Raw genomic sequence first — 18,023 nt, 5'->3', positions numbered from 1 at the left:
AGGGTGCCGGGAAGGGTCTCCAGATGAGATCTCGTGGAAATGGAAGCTTGCGGCGGCGGAAAAGTATTTTTGAGGCTCCCCTGATTTTATGCAAAATATTTGGGAATTTATAGGCCAAAGACCTAAGTTAGGGGGCGGCCAGGGAGGCCACAAGCCTGCCCACCGCCGCCTCCCCCCGGGTGGCGGAGTGGGGGCTTGTGGGCTCCTTGGAGCCCACCTGGCTTGGCCCAAAAGCCCCCTGGACTTCTTCCGTTCGGGAAAAAATCATTTCTGGTTTTTTCTTCCATTTGGACTCCGTTCCAAAATCAGATCTGAAAAGAGTCAAAAAAACAGAAAAAACAGGAACTGGCACTTGGCACTGAATTAATAAATTAGTCCCAAAAAGATATAAAAAGATACATAAAACATACAAAGAAGACAAGATAACAACGTGAAACCATCAAAAATTATATATACATTTGAGACGTATCAGGCGCCTCCGCCGACACTGACGGAGGGACCAAACTTTCCCCAACATCCTCGAGGAAAGTGAATCTGCTACAGAACAAAGCAAAGTCATTCCAAATAGGAAGGACATATCAGATTCAGGACCTAAAGTACTAGTGGGGAAAAACGACTTTTGCACGTACCCGCGTATTGGCTGCATCAAGAACTTCATGCTGGCCGCGCCTACCGCCTCCACGAGATACAACAGCGAGGACGCTTGTGTCCGCTCAAAGCAACCAGAACGCACTCGGTTTCCCCACCTGACGTAGAAGAAACTATCCTAGTCCACGGGCCAGACGTGGATACCAATTCCGATCCACGTGCCACACCACCAATGCCAAACGTCCATTCCCAAGCGTTACGATACAGGCCCACCTAGCTGCTATCTCGCATACGTATTACGCTACAGTGCTCCTTTTCCTACCGGTCCTGCTGCCCGCACATACATATATGTCACACATCTTGATGCACCACTCAACGCTGCAGATAACAAGCTCATATGAGCTCGCGCGCACTTACTCCACGTCCCCCACGTGAGTGCTTTGTGAGAGTCGATGTGTGTGATTTCTTAGGGTGTTAGTGTCGGGATTATGTGTTGATCCCATTGGGTGTTCGGGATTACTATTCTATCCGCACGGACGGTGCTGCTTTGCATGTTGCATGCATGTGGTCCGCTGTAGTAGTTTGCATGGGGAGGTGGTGGTGTGGTGGTGGGACCCAATGATCCATGCACTAGTTGATGTGGCAACGCGGGTTGTCATAGACAACGCATGGGCACGAGGCGCCGGGTTTGGTGCTATCATATTTGGAAACAATACGAGGGACCACTGTATGGGTCGTTGTGGGGGTGTGGTGAAGGAACATTCTATGCATTTTTTATTAGTGGCAAAACTGGGTCAGACCGAACGTTTGTTTGTTTCCAGTTATAGATACGTGTGAGTTTGCGGTGCTGGTCCCAACCAAAAACAGGTACGAACTAGTTTTGTGCACATAGTCCGAGTAGGAAAAAATAGAACCTCGTTGTCTTTTCCGCTGCGAGACATTCATTCTTTGGAGGCGTGTGTGGACCTAGCCAAAAATGAGACTCGGGTAAAAAATGAAAGCAGAGAAGCCTAGGAAAAAACGTAGAAAATAAATAGTAAAAATATGTCGCTGGAAAATGCGTGGTGCACACTAGCTTGCCGTGCCCCCCTGGTCGAGCGCAGGAAAGTTCCTACCCATGGAACCCAAAATAACTGCAGCTGCATTAATATTGTTGATAGGAAAAAAATGTAAATACATGTTAAGACACTTTACAGAAAAAGTTGTCACGTAGCACGTGACCATTTTGGGAAATGGGAGAGGTCTTTTCCCTTCTTGGTGAGTCCACTGCGGTACTGCTCACTCCACCCCCACTCCTCTCTTCCACTTCTTCACTGCTCCACAGGAGCAAAAGACGCTGGTGTGGAGCTTCCGGGAATGAAAGGGGCACAGATCATGTGTCGGCTGCCTAGAGTGGCGAGCTCAGTGGTGAGTAGCGGGCACAGAAGCTCCCGTATCCACTTCCCAAATATGATCCTCCATCTCTCTCTCCCCTACCATCTATATTGCTTGGAGAGCTCATGTGTGACCTCTGCTATGATGTGTGCCATTACTTGTTTGATCGCAGGACCTAAAATGACGACCGGTGACGCTTGCGACAGCCGGAGGCGATGTCAATTGGTGGAACACGCCGAAGAGCCTGGCAAATCTAGCCGAAGGAAGAGAAACAAGCGGTGGGGTAGCCTGGGCATGGTGGCGTCACGCAATGGCTCGCCCGTGGTGCAGCTGTGGAGCGGATCAAAATACTCGAGCATGTTCGCTATGGCGCCTCTCCTCAACACCGGGCCGGTCTTCTACTCCATAGCTCTTCCCACCGGATTAGCTAGTGTGCTAACTAATCGGTATGCAGGAGCAGTAGATCGTAAATTCTACGCTAGGGTGCTTGCTAGGGTGGACTATAGAAACATGACCTTTTTTTAGGACGGGGAAGTCCGAAAAATCACGGTTGGGGACGCGGTGAGGATCTTGGGTGTGTCTGGTAGGGGTAAGCTAGTGGAGTTTGGAGCAAAGAAGGACATATCTGAACCCATGGATAATATACGAAGGTGCTTATGGCTGTCGGGTATTGGGGCGGTTAGTGTGCAAGATAGTAGGGGTGTTATCAGCCGAATCAACCCTTGCTACATGAACCGAGAGGACACGGTTGCATTCCTGGTTGTTCTGACCATAGTGGTTTGCGTGACATACATGGGTCCAAGGCAGTGTGTGCAAGTCACACTACAAGAAATATGTCAACTAACGACCTTCAATATTGGTCACTGAATGGTCATTGATTTCCATTTGTGACCTTTTTATGACCAAAAACAGAAGGTCTAAAGCTGAGGGTCTTTAATGAACTATAACGACCTATTTTCTGGATTGGTCGTAGGATTTTATGACCAAACAGAAGGTCGTAGGTTTAACGACCAAATGATTTGGTCACTAGCAATCTGCCCGCACCACGTCAGAGCCACCGTGGCAGGCTGACGTGGCAGAATTATAACCAAATGAAAAGGTCGTAAATAAGATATAGCCCGGTCCATTCCGGTCGTCTACATGGGCCGGGCCCAATAATTTGGCCTTTTATTTTCTGGGATAGAATCTTTTACTGAGCAGGTTTTTTATTAGTCCACTTTTCTTTTGGGCCCTGGCCTACTCTTTTTAGTCCAGTTCTTGTTTGGGCCTTGGCCTACTCTTTTTTTAGGCCCAAGCCTTTTTAGACAAATTCTAATTTGGGCCTTGGCCTACTCTTTTTTTAGGCCCAAGCCTTCTTAGTCTATTTATTGTTTGGGCCTCGGCCTTTTTGCTGTCCAAACTAACTTTAGTGCCCAAATAAAATGGTCCAAACAAAACTTAAATAATTGACAACTTCACAAAATACTTCATCAGGTTCACAGGTTCAAATAGAGCAAGACATTGTTTCATCACCAGAATGACCAATCACTTAAATAATTGACAACTTCACAGGTGCACAGCTTCACAAAAACTCATCACGCATTTCCACCGAGCTCTCAAAGTCCATGCCCAGCGGACTTTCCTGATGGTCCATCGTAGCCGCCATAGTTGCTTTCTGCCTTGTGACTCTATCAGGTTCATCAGGTTCCAGGATCCTCTTTGTTTGTCCTGGAGGTGGGGCCATCACCCTTCCTGGAGGCATTGCAGCAGATGCTTCTGAGCTCTTCCTCTTCTTGCTGGCTATCTTCAGTGCCTTGTATAAATAGCACAGAAGAAATTAGATCACAAGATAAATATGTGAGCACAAGGAAACACAGAGCATACAAGAACCCGAACCCTCCAAGCAAGACAGAGTTTGCACCTTAACAGTCTTGTGCACTACAACTTCATCCTCCTTAGGATTGTACTCTGGGTCATCACTGATAACTCCACTACCTTCTTGAACCCCATTAGTTGTACCTTCTTGTACATCATTTGTTTTCCTAATCATTGACGCTATTGCATCAATGCCAAGGGACTGGAATATCCGATTGTTCCTCATCATATTTCTAGCCCTAACCTTCTCGTACTCGGTGAGAGGATGCTCATCTTTGCAAGGCAAAGTAAACATAATTATTAGGTTAATTGTTGGAATGCATGGACAGACAACCAAACATATCTTATGATATTTTATTATCATTTAATCCTACTTATTCAGCTAAGGAAGAGTAACAGCACACAGGCACAGCTAAGCCAGCTAATTCAGATTACAGCAATACATTTGCATAATAAAATCTGACAGTATTTTACATCACCAGCCTCCAAGATATTTTACTTAGCATATTACATTTCAGTTAGAATATTAAGACACATTTTATAAATCTGACAGTATAACCACAAGGAGCAACTTGCATACCACTGGTTGGCCTCGGGTTTGACCTTGTCATCCTTGACATGGATGATCTTGAGGTGGTGCTTGCAAAATAGAATAAACAACAATCAGATACAACATGGATAAAGTAAAATGATGCACTTATATCAATAAAGGAGAACATTTAGATGAGCATGCACATACATGTAATACATGTGAAGCTAGCAAACTTGTTGGATCAACAATATAGTGATGTAGTTAATGCATCAGTACTAATACATGTAAAACACTTGGACCAGCATGCACATACACGTGTAGCAATGCACATACAGTTAATGCATCAGTACTAAACTGACAGTTGAAGCAAGCAACTAAATTGAAGCACTTGGACTAGCATGCACATACAAGTGTAGCAATGCATCAGTATTAAAACATGTGAAACAGGAGGTAGTAATGTACTAAACTGATAGTTGAAGAAAACTATATATGTGAAGCAATGCATTAACTATTTACAACAATTACTTTTATGTTTTAAATTGCAATTTTATCCATGTACCTGCAATCATCTATAAGCAAAGTAATTACTCAACTGTATCCCTAATGGAGGCAAACATATGCATTCATAGCAACTGGTTGCCCAACATTTGGTAAATAAAGAAGCAAGCAGTGTGCAAGCAAGAAAGAAAATTGCATAAGTGCTACTAATACAAGCAAGCAAGCAAGCAAGCAAAGTGCATAAGTGCTACTAATACAGGCAAGCAAGCAAAAGAAGTGCTACTGATAGAAACAAGCATAGTGCTACTGATAGAAACAAGCAAGCAAGGAAGAAAATTGAAGAGGAGCAAGCAAGCAATTACTGTTGATACCAACCCTAGTAGCTTCTTCTCCAAGTGCTACTGATACAAGCAAGTATTGCTGATGGAAACTCTAATTAACCATGTATGCTAGCAAGCAAGCAAGCCATAGTAGTCAAGCAACATGAACATGAACCCTAACCCCATGAAGCAGACTACCAGAGGGGATAGAACGAACCACTAGGAATAAATCCCATGAACGTGAACAAGAACCTCCAGGAGCTCCTAGATTGACTGAATCCTAACCCTAGATCGACCAGGTGGGGGATGTACCCCCATTTGTTACCCATCACAAATGCAGGACCCCATGATACAGCCCCATTGATCCAGCCCCATGACAACTACAACCCTAACCCCATGAATCTAACCCTAACCCTAACCCCATGAATGTACCGAACCATCCCAATTGATCCAGCCCCTTGAACCCTAGAAGAACACATGAGGGGGATCTATCAAACCCTAGAAGATCTACTAGAAGAACACATGAGGGGATCTATCAATGGGAGATGGGTCGAGGGGAGAGGTACCTATCATCGTCGACTCTTGATTATGTAGATGTACCCGCTGTCGTCGTCGATGTAGTCGTAGCCGTCGACGTCGATGTAGATGTAGATGTAGTCGTTGATGTAGATGTAGCCGTCGACATCGTCGATGTAGTCATCGTCGATGTAGATGTAGCCATCGACATCGTTGATGTAGTCGTCGTCGGGGAGCAGGGGAGGGGCGGAGGGGCGGCGCGGAGCACGAGAGGGGCGGTGGGGCGGCACGGAGCAGGGGAGGGGCGGCGGAGTGGGGAGTGGAATGGATCCCGCGTGGGTAATGGGGAGTGGAATGGAGAGGGGAGTGGGAGAGGGAGTGGTGGGTCCCGCGTGGTAGTGGGAGAGGGAGTGGAGGGAAATTTTGGTGGGGTGGGAGGGAAAATTTTCACCAGATTTTGGGGTTTGGAGGCAAACTTTTTCTTTCTCTTTTTTATAAACATTGTAGAAATAATGGTTAAAATCATAACGAATAGTTCAAGAAGTCATCAGTACTCAAATTTATATATCTTTTCTAGTTGGCAGATCACATGTCATGATGCGACACGAAGGTTTCCCATTTTTTTGATTTTTTTTTGAATTTTTCATGGCCATTTCAAAATGCGGTCGAAACGGCGGGCATGACCGTTCCTACCTAGTGGTTGAATCTTGGAAACCTTTTGGTGTTTCTATGATTAAATAGATACTTGTGTACCTAGAAAAGATTTTAGGAAAAAATAAAGAGCAAACTATAAAGGAGCCGCAGTTCAAATTTGACCCGCTTCCATCTGATTCGACATAGATTTGTCTTTTTCACGAGAGATGGATAAAAGCTTTTGACACCCAACCATTTTGTCAATTGTACATTAAATATGGCCTAGTATGTTAGAAAAATGATTTGGAGCAATTTTGAAACAAATATATGGTAGGTCCTTAAAAAAAACTCATTTCGGGCACTTGAAAAATGAAAAATGAATTTTTCATACAAGGAAGATGAAAACTTCCTTAATCAACATTGTTTGTCATTCCAACATGCACCATTATGCAAAATATGAGACCATTTCAAGAAACTATGCCATGAATATGGCCATGAGATTGATCATGTGGCTTGAAAGCCATGAATCTTCACACATGATAGCTCATTTGTGTGAACACTTTTTAAAAGTAATTATTGTATTACAAGTTTATTATTTTACATGGTAACTTTATCACATATGATGACATAATGGAAAGGTTTCCCATTTTTTTGATTTGTTTTGAATTTTTCATGACCGTTTCAAAATGCGGTCGAAACGGCGGGCATGACCGTTGCTACCTAGTGGTTGAATCTTGGATGCCTTTTGGTGTTTCTATGATTAAATAGATACTTGTGTACCTAGAAAAGATTTTAGGAAAAAATAAAGAGAAAACTATAAGGCAGTCGCAGTTCAAATTTGACCTGCTTCCATCTGATTCGACATAGATTTGTCTTTTTCACGAGAGATGGATAAAAGCTTTTGACACCCAACCATTTGTCAATTGTACATTAAATATGGCCTAGTATGTTAGAAAAATGATTTGGAGCAATTTTGAAACAAATATATGGTAGGTCCTTCACAAAAAAACTCATTTCGGGCACTTGAAAAATGAAAAATGAATTTTTCATACAAGGAAGATGAAAACTTCCTTAATCAACACTGTTTGTCATTCCAACATGCACCATTATGCAAAATATGACACCATTTCAACAAACTATGCCATGAATATGGCCATGAGATTGATCATGTGGCTTGAAAGCCATGAATCTTCACACATGATAGCTCATTTGTGTGAACACTTTTTAAAAATAATTGTTGTATTACAAGTTTATTATTTTACCTGGTAACTTTATCACATCTCATGACATAATGCAAAGGTTTCCCATTTTTTGATTTGTTTTGAATTTTTCATGGCCGTTTCAAAATGCTGTCGAAACGACGGGCATGACCGTTCCTACCTAGTGGTTGAAGCTTGGCAACCTTTTGGTGTTTCTATGATAAAATAGATACTTGTGTACCTAGAAATTATTTTTGGAAAAAATAAAGAGCAAACTATAAGGCAGCCGCAGTTCAAATTTGACCCGCTTCCATCTGATTCGACATAGATTTGTCTTTTTCACGAGAGATGGATAAAAGCTTTTGACACCCATCCGTTTTTTTAATTGTACATTAAATATGGCCTAGTATTTTAGAGAAATGATTTGGACCAATTTTGAAACAAATATATGGTAGGTCCTTCACAAAAAAACTCATTTCGGGCACTTGAAAAAAATGAATTTTTCATACAAGGACGATGAAAACTTCCTTAATCAACATTATTTGTCATTCCAACATGCACCATGATGCAAAATATGAGACCATTTCAAGAAACTATGCCATGAATATGGCCATGAGATTGATCATGTGGCTTGAAAGCCATGAATCTTCACACATGATAGCTCATTTGTGTGAACACTTTTTAAAAATAATTATCGTATTACAAGTTTATTATTTTACATGGTAACTTTATCACATATGATGACATAATGCAAAGATTTCCCATTTTTTTGATTTTTTTTGAATTTTTCATGGCCGTTTCAAAATGCGGTCGAAACGGCAGGCATGACCGTTCCTACCTAGTGGTTGAATCTTGGAAACCTTTTGGTGTTTCTATGATTAAATAGATACTTGTATACCTAGAAATGATTTTTGGAAAAAGTAAAGAGCAAACTATAAGGCAGCCGCAGTTCAAATTTGACACGCTTCGAGCTAATTCGACATAGATTTGTCTTTTTCACGAGAGATGGATAAAAGCTTTTGACACCCAACCATTTTGTCAATTGTACATTAAATATGGCCTAGTATGTTAGAAAAATGATTTGGAACAATTTTGAAACAAATATATGGTAGGTCCTTCACAAAAAAACTCATTTCAGGCACTTGAAAAATGAAAAATGAATTTTTCATACAAAGAAGATGAAAACTTCCTTAATCAACATTGTTTGTCATTCCAACATGCACAATTATGCAAAATATGAGACCACTTCAACAAACTATGCCATGAATATGGCCATGAGATTGATCATGTGGCTTGAAAGCCATGAATCTTCACACATGATAGCTCATTTGTGTGTACACTTTTTAAAAATAATTGTCGTATTACAAGTTTATTATTTTACATGGTAACTTTATCACATATGATGACATAATGCAAAGGTTTCCCATTTTTTTGATTTTTTTGAATTTTTCATGGCCGTTTCAAAATGCGGTCGAAACGACGGGCATGACCGTTCCTACCTAGTGGTTGAATCTTGGAAACCTTTTGGTTTTTCTATGATTGAATAGATACTTGTCTACCTAGAAATGATTTTTGGAAAGAATAAAGATCAAACTATAAGGCAGCCGTAGTTCAAATTTGACCCGCTTCCAACTGATTCGACATAGATTTGTCTTTTTTCACGAGAGATGGATAAAAGCTTTTGACACCCAACCATTTTATCAATTGTACATTAAATATGGCCTATTATGTTTTAAATATGTTTTGTAACAATTTTGAAACAAATATATGGTAGGTCCTTCACAAAAAAACTCATTTCGGGCACTTGAAAAATGAAAAATGAATTTTTCATACAAGGAAGATGAAAACTTCCTTAATCAACATTGTTTGTCATTCCAACATGCACCATTATGCAAATTATGAGACCATTTCAACAAACTATGCCATGAATATGGCCATGAGATTGATCATGTGGCTTGAAAGCCATAAATCTTCACACATGATAGCTCATTTGTGTGGCTTGAAAGATATTTGCAACAAATAAGAAGTCACTTAAACCAATGTATGAACAAATAAGATACAACAAGTAAGATCAACCAATCTATCAACATACTTGGGTTGAACAAAGATAAAGTCACTTAATTATACATAATTAAGAGATTCTTCTCATCTTGCATTACAACATTGCTACAAAAGAGCAACACACCAACAATAGCATAGTACAGTTACAAACATAGCATAGTGGAGTCACTTAATCGTACATAATATAGAGATTCTGATCATCTTGCATTACAACATTGGTACAAAAGAGCAACACAGCAACACAACAACACATCAACCATAGCATAGTGGACTTCATCTTCATCTGATCAGCTCATCCATCCAAAATGTCCCTGATCATCTTCAACTTCTCTTGGTTCTTCTCCAATGCCTTCAACTGATCAGCAATCTGGATCTTCAGCTCATCCCTACGTTTAATCAGATTCTCAATTCCTTTCTTCAGACCATCAATGTGAAGGTTGAGCACCAAAATTTCATCATTAAGTTTGTCCTTCTCCTTCAAATGATTTGCCTTTTGGGTCCTAATAACCCCGCCTTGAGCTTCTCCAAGGTTGAGCAGTTGATTCACATCTTCTACTAGTTTGTCATAGTTTGCATCAAGATTTCTTTTCTTCTTCGTGAGGTGGTGAATTTTCAATGAATTCTCCAAATTATCATCCCTCCTAGCACTCTTGATATCTTCCAACATTTCCCACAGCTTTAACAATGCATTTTGCATTGTAGGAGGACACTCTTGGTCTACCCAACCAACAAAACCACAGTTTTGAGGTGGCCGCAATACAAAATAACCAGTACTTCAGCAATACAAAATAACCAGAAAATAACAAGCCAGAATTCTGTAATAAACAACAGTGCTGTAATAAACAAGCAATGACAGTGCTGTAACAAGCCACAATCTTTTAGCTAAACTAGCAATGACAGTGTTGTAATAAACAATGACAATCTGAATATTTGAGCTAAACAAACAATGACAGTGATGTAGTAAACACTGACAGTCTGAATCTTTTGAGCCGGATAGAAAAAACAGAAGCAACTTCATGCATGTCTAACTCTAAAGAAGATAGAACTAACCGGCTGAGCACACACTAAAAATATTCTCCCTGTCTCAAATCCTTTGAATGCTACGCGACGCTCACGCGGCAGCCCATGCTCCAAGCAAACATCCAGGGCAGAATTCTCGATGCCCATGTAGTCTTCTTTGTCGATGCTAGCAGGGATCTAAATAAGAACCAAGAAACAGAGATAAATCCCCAATGTGAAGAAACCGAAACCCTAAACCTAACCCTAGCTCTACAAATTATCCGGTACATCATGTCGTCCGAGGAAGAGCTGATGTCCAGGCTCGATAGGTCGTTGCTACTCTCATCCTCGTAAACCATGGCGCGGCGGAGGTGGTGGCGGCCGATGAGCTTCGGCGACGAGGGGGGCAGAGCGCGAGCAGAGTAGACTGCCTCGGTCGACCAGGTTGGAGCGAGACAAAAAGACCGACCGAACCGGTTCATGCCGACGAGGTTCGAGCGGGCCATTTGTTTTTTTTGAAGGTGTCTATGCCATTTGTTTTTTTTGTAAGATGTCCCAGACGGCACGTGGCGGACGGGACGTTGCAGGAACTGTCACATCGTATAAAGAGGGAACTGCCATTTCGTCTCCCTCGTCTCCCACTTCGTCGCCTCGTCTTCCACTTCATCTCCTTCGTCTCCCTCGTTGCACCGTCTCCCTCGTCGCACCGTCTCCCTCGCCGCCTCGTCTCCCACACCCAATGGAGGGCGCTCGTTGTGTCGTCGCCATTGCGGATCTGCTTGAGGTGCCGAAGCAGCAGGAGGACACGACCGCAACCGCTGTCGCCGCTGCGGAACTTCAGAAGGAGGTGCCTGTGCCGAAGCAGGAGGACACGACCGCAACCGCTGTCGCCGCTGCGGATCTTGAGAAGGAGGTGCTGAAGCAGGAGGACACGACCTCGAGCGGTGCTGCCGACGATGAGGTGGGTTTTTTAGATAGGGTTTTCAGGTTTTTTTATAGTTGATTCGTGCTTGAATGCTACATAGATTTATTGAGACTTGGATTTCTTTAATTTCAATCTTGATTTGTGCATGTGGATGTGGTAATGCTTCCCGTTCCCCTGCTTTCATAGTTATCGTTGATAAGCAGGAGATTTAGCATATATTCAGAGAGCAGAACACACTCTGCTTTTGTATGTGTTGGCGAACTTTTGCATTTTGTTGGCTTGAATCAACGGAATCTTTCTCTTATTAGTAAAGATTTCACCTAAGTCATGTGCTTGATATATACGAACACCCATTCCTAAATTTCGCCTATGTCTGTCCCCTCTCTTGCATTTTATAGGGATTATTAGTAAGGATTTAATAAGAGTTAGGTTTTGAATTGGGATCTTGATTGCTGCATGTGCTTAGATTTTATTATGTGCCGGATATGTTGATAGATTTGTTGTGGTTATCCCCTCACCGGGGCATGGCAGGGGCTGAGCAGCCCAATAGTGCAATGTTTTGCTATATAAAATGCACAACACAGATAACCGTCTTATGCAAACAAATAAGAAAAGATAATGAAGTGATACTTACAAATTTCTTGCAGACCTCACATTTTGGATGAAAGCGCTCCTTGTAACAAGTTTTATGGTATGGATGGTTTCCTGACATGGAGAACTGCATGTTTTTTGTTGGTAAAGTCAATACCAATGCAACTGCTTAATTAGTACACAAAACAACAAAGAGCTACCTCATAGTCATATATTGGCTGATTACAAGCATGGCAGCAAAAGCACTCTGGATGCCAAACAACTCCCATGCAACTAAGAAAACGTCCATGGCCAATTTCATTGTGACATCCAGCACATGTCCTGACAAAAGAAGTGTATACATAACATATAGTTACAGAGTACAGATAACTCCCGTAACTGATTGCAATTAGAGTGTTCTGGACCAACACAATATTCTCCTGGCATGCTTTAAGAAACAAATTATACACACTCTCTTGTTTTTTTACCTGGTATCTTTGTTATTTTCTTTTGACAGCAATGGCAAATTTCACACACCCAAGGCACTTCATGTGAAGATATAATTCACAGTATCGCACCCAATGATGTCTTTTCGCGCTTCAATAACTACATTACATGGTTTATCAAATAAAGACGGGGGCAAACCAGGTCTGACGGGTTTTTCTTTCATGTCTATGCAGGATATCCAAGTTTCAAACCAAAGTTTGTTTTTTTGAAAGGACATTTAAATCTTTGTATGAAGGATCGAAAGATTGTATAAGTGAAATGCACAAAGGACAGACCCAGTGCAGAGAATAGGGTGGCTGATGCAACAACACTATGAATGTAATTAGAAGCACATTGTTGAATGCTTGACCTTTTGAATATTGTGTTACATAGTTTGTACTAATCGAATTACTTATATTGTAGGAAAAGGAAGTTGCAGGCATGAAGAGGAAGCTCGCCAAGACTGGGTTCAAGAGCCCGTATGACTCTGACTACGACGACGACGAACCGTATGAGGTAATCCCAACTATTTTAGTTCAACATAAGCACTATATGAATGCATGTCAGTGGGCTTTTTAATGAAATTGATGTAGAGAGTGTTTTAATGTTGTTTGTTTAATTAGATTACTGTACATGACTTTTTTGTTTGTTTGTTCATTAAAATTTGGTAAATGGGAATTATCTGATGTTTGTTCATTGCATCATTCTGAATCAGAAGTCTGTGTTCTGGCTCCATAATGCCTATATGAATGCATAATGTGTTCCTGCAATTAATTTGTGTGTGCAGTATAACTCTCGAGATGACGTGGAGGACGGCAACAAAGAGTCCTTCATTGAGAAGGAAGCCCAGAAGATCAGGGAGAAGGGGAAGGCGGCGTACTTCAAGAGGGGAATGTTCAGATATCGATACTGCACCACAAAGCCAAAGCCCAGGGATGGGATCTATGAACACCTTATGTCGCATGCACGCGGTTTATCGAGGAGTGCTGAAGACATCAAGACCAGGGCAGAGCATGCAGCCCTCCTGAAGGTTCTAGGTCCCATTTAGTCACCCTCCATGATCCTACGCGGTTTATCGATGTCGTTCTAAACTGTTTTACTTTTGCGCACTGATGTTATCGGAGGTTGTTGTGAACTGTGTTGGAATGTTATACTTTTGCGCACTGATGTTATCGATGGCAGGATGTTATGGCTGCTTCTATTTTGCTTCACTGATCATAAAGAGTGGGTCGACTGGTTAGCAACACGCAACATCTCAATTCATCTATCTGATGTAGATAGCAACAACAACAGCAACAATTGCCGATGGGTGAGGTGGCCGTGGCGTCAGCACCACCACCGCTGGTCACCGGCCTAGTGCATTCGAACTATTTAGTAATGACCATTCATATTGGTCATTATCACCTAGAAATAAGGCAGTGCGAGGTGCTGTCCGCTTTATGACCTTTTCCAGTAAGCAAGTGATGACCTTTCTGATGAAAATGGTCGTTGGTTTTTGGGGCTAGGACCCCTCCAGACAGCTTACGACCGAATGATGTCAAATGGTCATAGATTTATGACCATTCCTTCCAGCGTCACTGACAAAAGGTCGTTAGTTGACATATTTCTTGTAGTGTCGTACCAGAGGAGATCTTGTTGGTGGTACAAGATCCAACACAAATAGGAACGTACAACTGGGTTGGATACTCCATGGAGACAGCCAGGAGGGCAGCAAAGAGGCTGCATGGTGACATACGTGCTGGAATGGATACTTCTATCTTGGGTGGGAATCCACTTTTAGTGGAAGTGAGTTGTTCCTTTTTGAATCAATCCTTGTGCCCATGCCTTTATGCTTTGTGATGCAAAAAAGTTTGACACCTTTCTTGTTGGCTGATTGTGAAGTACTTCGTTCTGGATTGGCTGGATTTTGGGAGGCATAATTTACATTCAAACCTTGCACCGAGGATTGCAGCTTATACACATGATCAGGTTGTGAAGCTAGTTCAGCTGCCCAAGACTAATCCAAGTTCTTACAGAGTAAGTGGACCCCCACTGCACGTAAAAAAATGCAGAACAGGCCAGAAGGATACATGAAGACCATGGAGTTGTGACATCCTATGACATCAGGCAACATTACACTTGTGAGGCCTGCATCTTACAACAATTGTAAAACCCCTAATTGTTGCATTTTGCGGGAGATTATGAAAATGAAAAAAATTCAGGACGATGTGGAAGAGCTGGATTGCTTTGGCCACCACCAATCAACGAATATTGAAAGTACTATCCTTCCAGATCAGCTTGGAACTGAAGCAGGTGCTTACCTGTGCAGTGAGATTTGTTTTCTTGCTCAACCTTGCAAAAAAATAACAATGGTTGAGTTAGTTTAATCACACATGTGAATTGTTCTACTTATTGTGACACTTACTCCATTCTGTTGCATTTTTTGATTTTACAAAGAATGGTGTGTCTGGAGTTGATTCTGCTATTCAAGTAACACATGTAGCGACGGCGAGAAACATGGTTCCACGGTTGCGTCGCTCTAGAAGACTTAATGCTGCAGATAAGGGAAAGAAGGCAGTAGTAGTGGTGTCTGAAATGGAGTCCTAGGACAGTGGTGAAAATGAGAAAGAACGGGGAGAATGGCGGTCCAGGAACGCTGCTCGTCGCATGCGATGAAAATTTAAGGGCCTGGACTGTCCAGGTTTATGTGTTGCATTCTCAATTTCTAACGATTTTCTTACACTTTCCATCATCGAAACAACGAGGTTTGGAGACGAAATGGAGTGAGGAATCGAGCTGGAAGGAGGAGGAGGCATGATGTTTTTTAATGGCATAACATGTGTATAAAAAATGCATTCAGAAAAAAACAACTTTTTGACACTGCTGCATGTTGTTCTCGGATGTAGGAACTGCACGTAGTAGGGGTGGGCAGGATGCATGTCCTCGTGTTGCACGGTGTAATTCAGGAGATGACGGTGTGCCTCAGGTTGGACATGAAATTGACATACGTGCTGGCCATGTAGAGGTTCTTCAAACATCAAGTGTGATGGTTGACTCCAACCCACCCTCCGATGTGTACATTCAGCATGGTAAGTATTTTCAGTTAACACGAAACTAAAATGAGGTTTGTTTTGTTTGATAGGTGATGCTAACCATATGAACGAGTTCCTAGAAGATATCAAAACAATGCATGATGGCACTCCGGGAAGGTTGTCAAATAATGTGGGGACACCGGAGAATGATCGCAATGATACAAAATGCAACCATGCAGTTGACATTGACAGTGAGTGCGCGACACATCTTCACGCAGAAAGGGCTGAAGAATGTAAGTAACTTAATTTATGTATTTTTAAAATGTGAATTTGTTCTGGTATAACGTTCAGCACTGGAAAAAATATATCAGTTGATGTATCCGCATCGTTTGCAGTTGTGATGAAGGAAGCATCGCGTGACGCAAGCCAACATATAGCAATGCTTGTGAGGGGGTGCTTGTGTACGTCATCGATAGTGATAACCATGGTGATTCTGAATTTGAAGAATGGTCTGATCATGAGCACGACCAGCTGCTGGAGATTGATAAGAGACTAGGGGAGCATGAAGCCAAAGATGTAGCATTTGCCTAAAAAATTGAAGAGGAAAGTAAAAGGGAAGCTAAATATCGACAAGAGAAGGACGAAGAGCTAGCAAGGAAGTGCCAGCAAGAGATGGAGGACAAGGCAAAAGAGCAAGTGCTGACTGATAGACGTGTTTCAGATATGTACCAAAACCTGTACGATGGGAGAGGTATGTGTAACAGAGGGGTGCTTGTGAGAAGTTGTCGTTGGGGAACTGATGTCGAGGCGGTGCTAATCCATGTGCACGTTTCTTCACAGTCACTGAGGAGCAGATCATGATGGCGTCTGCTGACGGTGGTGTTGGTAGTGCGCTTCATAATGATGTCCGTATTGCAATAGCGGGGGCAAGGCTAGCAGCAAGTGCGTGTGCATGGGGAAAATCGGAATCATGACAAAACTCATCGTTTATTCGTATTTTAAAAAAATGAATGTGATGTGATGGTTTGTTTGTTTTGTAGAAGTAGGAGTGCAGACAAGCTTAGATGATTTCTTCCCCCCTCGTACTGGTGTGAGTACTGGAGCAATAACTGGAGGTACTTATGTTAACCAAGTCGAAAAGAAAAGAAATTTTACAATTGGAAAATTTGTAAGTGATAAACATATGTTTGGCATTTCTGCAGGACGACAACAAAGGTGCGTTGGTCGGATGAACCCCAATAACAAGAAGAAATCCAGGAGGCGGGTGCTCAACCAAGAGAGAAGGGTCAGGTTCTCAAATGTTGTGGAGACAGTATGTCCAACCGAAAGCTATGGAACCGAGTACAGTAGATGTGACGACGGGAACGTTGCCAGTGATGAAGACAATGGGAGGCCTGCTCCACGGAGTAAGTGCATGTGTTTTTTGTGTAATTTGTGTAAAACGCATCTTGAACTATGACTGTGTGACATAAATAATGATGTGGAGAATGTACATGCACTACAAACATCCGGAGGACTGTTTTGGTTGTGCGAGGGTTTGGGGGAGCATGGAGTGTGGGACAAGTTGCTGCAACTAATACAGTTGTTCCAAATGTTTCCGCTGCCGCGGATGGTGGTGAGTTGCTTAAGAGTTTGGCTGCAGGAAGCTCGTCTGGTACTAGGGATGATGGAGTACAAACGGAAGGGCCTGCAGATGATTCTGTAGTAGCCGTTGGGACGCTGCATCGACATGACAACAACCGTAGTTACAGTTTCCAGGGTGTAACAGATTACATTTAAGGAGTGCACGCGTTGTTTTGGCAATACGCTTTGGGTAGTGAATGATATCCTTTGTGAAACATGGCAGTGCCTGATGTTGGTGCGAGCTCAATGCAGGACGGTGGTGGAAGCGACAATCCCATGGAAGGTAAAAAAATTGAAAACTATTCAGTGTCGGATGTTGTTTTTAGTGGTTGTTTGCAATTTGAAAATGTAATAGGTAGCAGGTTATTTTTGCGTGTTTTGTGATTGTGCTATGGCTTTTTGTGGTGCCACATTAGAAAGGGAGTAAAACTAAGTACAATCCATTTTGAATAAGCAGGAGTACGTGGCGTCCAGGGTGGTCGCCGAGGAATGTTAGTGTGAGAAAGAATGACAAGGAAACTGAGGTTGACATCGGGAATAGGAAGCATTGAGGTGAAAGGTGATATGGTTGATGCCTTTCCTGGCAAGTTCGGGCTTAAGCATGATGTACCTACTGCTCAGGATGTACTACAATTCTATGAGAAAATGATGCATAGTACACAGAGTGACCGCGAAAGGTGGGTCATCGTTTGCTAGTACATTTAGAGTTTACGGTGTTACTTTTTTGTGAAAAATCAAAACTCCTTCACGAACTTTGTGCAGGAAATGGTTCATTCACCTTGTGATGTACCTTGTAGTGTTTGTGGGTTATGATTTCATACATTAGTTCGCTCC

Source organism: Hordeum vulgare, chromosome 5H (genome assembly GCF_904849725.1).
Source record: "Hordeum vulgare subsp. vulgare chromosome 5H, MorexV3_pseudomolecules_assembly, whole genome shotgun sequence".
Lineage (NCBI taxonomy): Eukaryota > Viridiplantae > Streptophyta > Magnoliopsida > Poales > Poaceae > Hordeum > Hordeum vulgare.
Note: the sequence above shows the minus strand (reverse complement) of the source record.